Source organism: Myotis brandtii, unplaced genomic scaffold (genome assembly GCF_000412655.1).
Source record: "Myotis brandtii unplaced genomic scaffold, ASM41265v1 scaffold653, whole genome shotgun sequence".
NCBI classification, from domain to species: Eukaryota; Metazoa; Chordata; class Mammalia; order Chiroptera; family Vespertilionidae; genus Myotis; species Myotis brandtii.
The window spans coordinates 305,300-313,782 of NW_005370535.1; the positions used below are offsets into that span (position 1 = coordinate 305,300).

Below are 8,483 nucleotides of genomic sequence, written 5' to 3' on the forward strand. Positions count from 1 at the left end.
GGGACTGTGAAGCGGCCGCTCCCTGTCCCGTCCGGGCAGCGGCGCCGCCTCCGAGCGCGCTTTCCGGGGTTGCTCCCCTGCACACCCCCCGAGGGTTCCCCAAACGAGCCTTCCCCTCCCCGGCAGCAGGGCGGGGCCGGGACCTGTCCGGGACGACCCAGAAGTCATGCCAGAGTTCCCCGTTTACTTTCTACACTTAAAAAGCCAGTGAGTTTGTCGCTCTTCACCAGAAGCAGAAATTTGGGGTCTTTCGAAAGGTCCTAAAGCCTTAAAAACTGCAAAGCCCCTCGCCTGCAACACGTTTGAGATCTCTTCATGGCTCCCACTGAATCTTTATGGAAGCCTCCCCTTTGTGTCCCCTAACTTCTGAAACGTGTCCGAGATGCGTTTTCTGAAATCCCGAACTTAGGACGCAAGGTCGTGTTCAGGTCTGCCAGCAGGTAAACCGCACTCACCCGTCTCACTCTCTTCCAGGACACAGGTGTGGGCAAATCAAGTATTGTATGGCGGTTCGTGGAAGACAGTTTTGATCCGAACATCAACCCAACTATAGGGTAAGAGATGAAGTTTATTGAATATACATCTCGCCATGTGTCGGAAGTCCTTCCACATAAAGCGTGCGCTCCAGGCGCGGGCCTCTCCATTGCCCGCACTAGCAAACTCAGAGACGTTGGTTCAGTCATCTCGGGAAGGTCTTGGAAAAGAGACAGTGAGGATTGCTGTGTTTAAAGAAAATTACCTTTTGACTTGTGAGGAGTGAAGACTTAAAAGTGAAAGTATGAATTAAAGTTTCGAATATCCATAGAACCTTCAGTCTATATCTCAACAGCAGTTACACCTTGAAATAGGGCAGGTGAAAATGGGTCTGGATACTGATACTGTCTTTTCAGGCATGTCAACCAACAGGTATTTAGATGATTTTCATACTTCCTGAAAAGTAGGAGAATGGGGCCCGAACCCTACTCATGCGTTCTTGCTCTAGTAGTATTAATGAATTGATAAATGAATGTTGAAATGTAAGATTTTTTTAGGATATCTGATTCTTTGGATAAGTGACACTGACTAGCGATTGGTGTTTGACTTAGAGAAAACTTCTCAGGGTATTCAAATATCGTACTATTAATACTTTCTCTGTGAGTTGTGTTTTATAGGTTTTAGTACTATGTGAGGCTTGGGAAACTAAAGAGCTGTTTTGCTATTTTTACTGCAAACCCCCAATCAAATGGTTTCTTCCATTTAAAGAGAAAGGCTGTTCTGCCCGGTAGAGAAATGTCTTACTACATGTACATACACATATGAAGGCCTGGAGATGAAACCACCACCAACTCTCCAAAATTCAAATGCCTTTCAGTATCCTTCAGAAAAGAAGTGTTTACAGCATGTTTAAAGCATGACCTAATTGTCCTCAGGGCCTGCCTGTTGCTACCTGCATGGGACAGTGAAGGGACAGGAAGTGATAGCAAGGAGGGCTGGTGACTCAGTGAGTGACACACCTGACACCTAGTCAGACCTGCAAACACAGGTCTGAAGTACCCAAGAGCTCCCTCAAATGAGAAAAATGAAGGGTGTGTTTCCAGTAGTTGTGCAGCTCGAAGCCCTGTCCTGGGCATCCACTCCTCTCTGTTTGCAGCCCTCCCAGTCTGACACATGTGGGGTTCCTAACCTCCTCAATCCCCTCTCCTCACCAGATGGTCCTGGCTCACATTTCACAGGAGAAGGGAATACTGTTTCAGGCTTTCCCCTTATTTCCTTCCACCTTTCCTTGTTTCCTCAGCCTCAGGAGGTGTCTTCCTCCTTCGTGACCAACCGCCCACACACCTGAGCCCCGAAGTCCCCCTATTCATCAGTTCTCCCCCAGCCCTGCTTTCTCATAGCATGCAAACACGCTCCTAATGTACCTGCTCTATGAAGGTAGTATCAGTATCCAAGCCTATCGCTCAAATTGTGGAGCTCTTGAAAGAGAAGTTACTACTTCCTCAATTGCTGCTCACTCCTCAAACCACTGTTGTCTCAATTCCACCTCCACCATTCCACTAAAACCACATTCCCTGAGTACCGACTCTTTCCTGTCTAACTACCATAATGGCTTTTCTTTCTTTTTTCATTCACTAAGTGCTTTTTTTTTTCTTTATTCGTTCACTAAGTGCCTACTACCAGTATATGTCAGATGCTAAACTGGCTGCTGATGACAGACCTGGGATCAACAAACCATGGCCCTTTGGCCCACCTCCTGTTTTTGTAAATAAAGCTTTCACACAGTCACACCCATTCATTCACATACTGTCTCCACTGCTTTGGGACTTCAGTGGCAGAGCTGAATAGTTGTGACTAAGACCCTATGGTCCGAAAAGCTGAAAATATTTACTATTTTGCCCTTTTCAGAAAAAGTTTGCCAACCTCTGGTGTAGATAAACTTGGTGCTTGCCTTCATGGACTTGTAAGTAGGAGAAACAGTCTGTAACTTGAATACAGGAAGTGACTTATTTGACCACTTTCTGTGCTACAAAAAAGTGTGGAATGAGTGAGAGCATATAAGGGGCCTAACCTAGGCTTAAGGAATGACTGATTTCTTAGTGGAACCGTGAAGGTATTGAACACTTGGCAATTCTTATATTTAAATATTGAAAAAAATGAGTGGATAATACTTCAATAGAAAGTTTAAGGAAAAATAGTTTTTGAAGAGCAGAAGTTAACTAGGTGGTATCAAGGGTGGTGAGTAGCATCGGGGAGGGCATGTTGGAGGGGTAGCCAGGAGGCTGGTGAGGCAGCAGGGACTGGGCCCTGGAGATCTGGGGAGGCTCCCACATCACAGGATGTCTTAGAATTAAAACTCCTGTGTCTTTCCTAGTTCTCTTCCTATGTTCATAACCTTGTTCACTCCTGCCTCTCCTCCCACTTATTTCGTACATAGTGGTCTTCCCCAAGTTGTGTCCTGCTCTCATTCCCTTCCACGGCTCAGCTCCACCTGTGTAGATAGACTCAAAGTTAACTCCTCCAGCCTTTCTCCTTAGGACCTGATCCCCTGCAGAACTCAGTATTCCTCCTCGGGTCCTTCATCCCTCACTCCCATATTCATGGTCTTCCCTAATGGGCCAAATCGGGGGAAGAGCATGGCCCTGAAGAACCATCCTTCCTGGACTTAAATCAGGGCCTCAATCTTGTGCCAGCTGGGAGAACTTCTGGACAACTGACCGAGCCTTCCTGTTGGGGATAGGGAGATGATAGTCATGCCTACCTCCTGGGTTTGTTGGGAGAATTTGGTGACATGCTGGATGTGCACAGGAAGTGTGCAGTGAGTGTTGGTGGCTGTTAGTAGTACTGTGATCAGATGCCATTTGTCACCACACCGTTCTCCATCCACCCATTCTACTTCCCCAGCCCTGTTTGTGCTTCCTCTGACCAGTCACTGAGACCAGGCCTCTCCTCCCCATCCCACAGCTGGAAGCCCTCATCCTGCCTTGCCTAGATCCGTGGTCAGCAAACTGCGGTTTGTGAGCCACATGCGGCTCTTTGGCCCCTTGAGTGTGGCTCTTCCTAAGCCTTAGGAGTACCCTAATTAAGTTAATAACAATGTACCTACCTATATAGTTTAAGTTTAAAAAATTTGGCTCTCAAAAGAAATTTCAGTCGTTGTACTGTTGATATTTGGCTCTGTTGACTAATGAGTTTGCCGACCACTGGCCTAGACCGTTGTGAGGTCTGCTCTCCCACTTCCAGCCAGTTCTCATTGCTGTTGTCTGAGCCTCTTTAAAAACAAGTCTGATTTTCCCCTGCTCAAGACCATGGCAAGACCCAGCCTCATCTCATTTGCTTCCTTCATGCTCTTGCTCACTTCTCCCTCCTTCCCATGCACACACACACACACCAAATAATATCCTTTCACACACCTGTACTTTACATATGCAATTTCCCTGGACAGGGGAGCTTTTCTCTTCTTTGTCCCCTTGGTAAGTGCCTGTTGATTTGTTAAGATTCAAGTACTGTTGTTAGCCCCTCTAAAAGTTGCAAACTCCAATGCCAACGGGGGCCTGGCAAGAATGTAAATGAGTGAGATGGCCCAGATGGAAGAACTTGAGGGTCTCCAGTGTGAACTGCCCCAATTTTCTGCCTTCCCTGCACCATACTCCCCTTATCTTCTTACCTCTATAGAGACTTTCCTTCAGTCTCCTCTGGTTCCTCATCCTCTGAATCCTCCCTTTTTATGTATGATTCCCAGGTAGACCCCCCTGACTGCAAATTCTTGCTTGATGGCCTAATTCATTTTGTAGCTTTAGGTTGCATTCTTAGCAGGGATTTTCACAGCCGAGGCTTTTTTCAGATGTATATATACATGTCTATGGCCCCTCCCCCCACAATACACATGTACTAGGTAAGACATGGCCCCCATTAAAATCACCTTGGTAATGAATTGCAGTCACCAATGGGAGGAGCATATTGTGTTCCTCAAGTGTACTGGGATGGAAAACCAATTGAAAATTATCAAAGATTTTACTTCTTCCTTTGCAATCTATATGCCTTTTATTTCTTTTACTTGTCTTACTACATTAGCTAGGGCCTCTGCCACTTTGTTTTGGAGTGGTAGGAAAAGTCAGCCTTTCCTTATTCCCAGTCTTGTGGGGAAAAGCATCCAGTCTTTTATCAGTAAGTGGGATGGCTAGACTCCAGGGTTTTTTTATAGGTACCCACACTATCAGGTGGTGAATATTCTTATCTACCCCTCAAACAATGAGATTTTTTAATCATGAATTGTGTTGAATTACATCTTTTGAATTGTTTTATGCTTTTTCCTTTTTAGTCTTAAAATAGTAAATTACAATAATCAATACTGAAATATTAAACCAATGTTATGTTCCTAGGATAAATGTTACTTGATTATTATTATTTTAATACATTATTGGATTTGATTTACTAAAATTTTGCTAAGGATTTTTGCCTCCATGTTCATGATGGATATTGATCTGTAGTTTTCTGTAATATCTTTCTCTAGATTTGGTATCAGGGCATCATAAAAGAAGATGGAAGTGTTTCCTTCTCTTCTACTCTATTGCAAGAGTTTATGTAGAATTGGTATTATTTCTCCCTTAAAGGTTTGGTATTCAGCAATGAAGCCATCTGAGCAAGGAGTTTTCTTTGTCAGAAAAATTACAGATTCAATTTCCTTACTATATATAGGCCTATTCACTTCTTCCTGAGTATCCTTTAGTAGTTTATGTCTTTCAAGGAATTTTTTCTTTGTGTCTATGTTTGTTTGTTTTTAAAATATATTTTTATTTGTTTCAGAGAGGAAGGGAGATGGAGAGAGAGATGAAACATCAGTGATGAGAGAGAATCATTGATCGGCTGCCTCCTGCACGCCCCACACTGGGGATTGAGCCCACAACCCAGGCATTTGCCCTGACTGGGAGTTGAACTGTGATCTTCTGGTTCATAGGTCGATGCTCAACCACTGAGCCAGCCAGGTTATGTATTTTTTAATTTATTAGAATAAAGCCGTTTATCATATTCCTTTATTATCCTTTTAATATCTTTAGGATCTGTTCAGTTATAAATATATCAATTTTAATGGTCTCAAATTAATATTTATTTTATTAATATTTCTCTTTTCTATTTCATTTATTTATTTTTTTTGATGGTTTTTTCTCCCTTCACTTATTTTGGCTCAATTTGTTCTTCTTTTTGTTGTTCTTTTTTTTTTAGCTTTTTTTTTAGTTGGAAGTTTAGAATATTGATTTTTAAGGTGTATATATATTTAGAAGTACTATAAATTTCCCTGTAAGTCTGGTTTAAGTGAATTCCACAGATTTTTATATGTTTTGTTTTCATTTTAATTTAGTTCAAAGTATTAATTTTCCTTGTGACTTATTTGATATGTTGGTTTTTTTAGAAATGTGTTTTTTAACTTCCAAAAATTTAGGGATTTTCCATAAATTTTTCAATTGTTGGTTTGTAGTTTAAATCACAGAGAATGTACTCACTATTATTTCAAACCTTTTATATTTGATATTTGCTTTATGGCCTGGAATGTGGTTTTTGTGATGTCCCATGTGTACTGGGAGAGAATGTGTTCTGCTGATGTTGGGTAGAGTGTTCTATGAATGTTGAATAAGTCATGTTGGTTGATGGCATTGTTGGTGTCTTCTGTAGCCTTACTGAAACCTTCTCATTTGCAATAAAAGATGTGTTTAGTGGCTCAGTTGGTTGAGCGTCATCCTATCCACTGAAGGGTTGCTAGTTGGATTCCAGTCAGGGCACATATCTGGATTGTGGGTTTGATCCCCAGTCAGGGAGTGTAGGGAAGGCAACTGATGGATGTTTCTCCTCACATCAATGTTTCTCTCCCCGCCCCTTTCCTCTCTCTAAGCCAGTGATGGCGAAACTTTTGAGCTTGGCGTGTCAGCATTTTGAAAAACCCTAACTTAACTCTGGTGCCGTGTCACATATAGAAATTTTTTGATATTTGCAACCACCGTAAAACAAAGACTTACGTTTTTGATATTTATTTTATATACTTAAATGCCATTTAACAAAGAAAAATCAACCAAAAAAATGAGTTCGCGTGTCACCTCTGACACGCATGTCATAGTTTCACCATCACTGCTCTAAGCATTTCCTCTAGTGAGGATTAAAAATAGGAGTGTTTGAAATTCGGCCCTAATTGAGGATTTGCCTGTTTCTCTCTTGGTTTAATCCATTTTTTGTTTATGTATTTTGAAGCTCTTATTATTGAGTGTATAGACATGTAGCATTGTTGTTTTTCACCATCATAAATATCTCTCTTATTCCCTAGTAACTGTCCTGGTTCTGAATTCTTCTTTGCCGCATGTTAATACAGGCTCTTCAACTCTCTGTTGATTAGTGGTTGTGTGCCTTTTCCCATCCATTTACATTTACCCTATTTATATCCATGTATTTAAGGTGGGTTTCTTACAGACAGCATTATGGGTCCTGCTTGTCTATAATCTGACAGAGTCTGCCTTTTAATTGGAGTGTTCAGAAGACCTTCGCTATCCAATACAGTTGTGGATTGACACGTGGCTTCATTGAAACTTAAGTTAAAATTTAGTATGCATTCCTTAGTCACACCAGCTTCCTTTCTGTCCTCATTTTAGAAAGCTCTGTTGTAGAGTACTAGTTTACATCATTTTTATTTTAACTATTAATATGTTTTAGTTTAAATCTATCATCTTGCTATATTTTTGTTTGCTCCATGTTAATGATTCCATTTTGTCTCCACTATTAGCTTATTAGCTCCACCTCTTTGTTTTATTATTTTAGTGATTGTGCTAGAACAGCCGTGGGCAAACTACGGCCCGGGGGCCGGGTCCGGCCCGCTTGAAATGAATAAAACTAAAAAAAAAAAAAAGACCGTACCCTTTCATGTAATGATGTTTACTTTGAATTTATATTAGTTCACACAAACACTTTATCCATGCTTTTGTTCCGGCCCTCCGGTCCAGTTTAAGAACCCATTGTGGCCCTCGAGTCAAAAAGTTTGCCCACCCCTGTGCTAGAATGTATAATAGAGTTCTTTATCAGTCTACTTTCAAGGAATATACAATTTTGCATATAGCATTAAGTGCCTTATAAAGTATACAGTACTTTCATTTCCCTTCTCTTGTCCTTTGTGCTATTATTATCATACTAGTAGCCTGGTGCACGAAATTCGTGCACTGGGGTGGGGGGGGAGGAAAGGGGCCCCTCAGTCTGGCCTTCACCTTCTCCAATCTGAGACCCCTCAGGGAATGTCCAACTACCTGTTTGTGCCCACACTTTTAACAGATAACAGCTCCATTGTTGTTTCTTTCTTATGCTTAAAACCATTGGAATTAGTAGGTATTCAAAGTGTGTATACATTTTGGGGGGACACCCTGTATATCTCTAGTCAGTGGTGAAAGAAACCAACAGCAGATTTGGAACCCCCAGACAGGGAACCTTGCTCATTCCCCACATGTCTCCCCACTTCACTTTCCACCTTCGTGGGCAGCAGGAGAATCAATGTTTTCTCTCATTAATTCGGAAAAGCACGTCCTGTCACCCTCAATGTTTTCTCTCATTAACTCGAAAAAGCACATCCTGTCACCCGCTGCCCGGCAGGAGTGCGCTAGGCCCCAAGCGAGCGAGGCTCAGTCAGGGCAGCCTTCGCTCATGGGTGCCGGCACCCAAAGTGCACATTCCTCCTCTGCAGTCACCCCGACTATCACACAGTTTCATTGAGAGGACGGAACTCCTCGCCTCCTCTGGGGGTTCTTGATTGAACACTGACCGAAGGCACCTCAGCGAGGGCCGCCTGCGCCCACCAGGTGTGTCTGTCTCCACCTGCTCCTGCCTCAGCACCTGCATTAACTCCCCAGAGGTGATCTCGTAGCTGCACTGGCCTCCGTGGGAACAGGGCATCACCACTCCGCCCTCTCACTGTCATCTCACAGGCCCCCACTCTCAGCACCCAGAACACCCAGACACTCTCCAAAGGACGTGAGCGCATC

The 8,483-nt window shown here is 42.9% G+C and overlaps 1 protein-coding gene across 1 annotated transcript in view; it reads left to right on the forward strand.

The window, feature by feature from the left end:
* The first annotated feature begins 462 nt into the window (after positions 1-462).
* RAB22A (RAB22A, member RAS oncogene family) overlaps positions 463-8,483 on the forward strand; it is a 50,851-nt gene continuing 42,830 nt past the window's right edge. The window contains exon 1 of the mRNA XM_014528805.1: positions 463-554. The gene's annotated coding sequence lies outside the window, so the exon portion shown is untranslated. The remainder of the gene's footprint in view (positions 555-8,483) is intronic.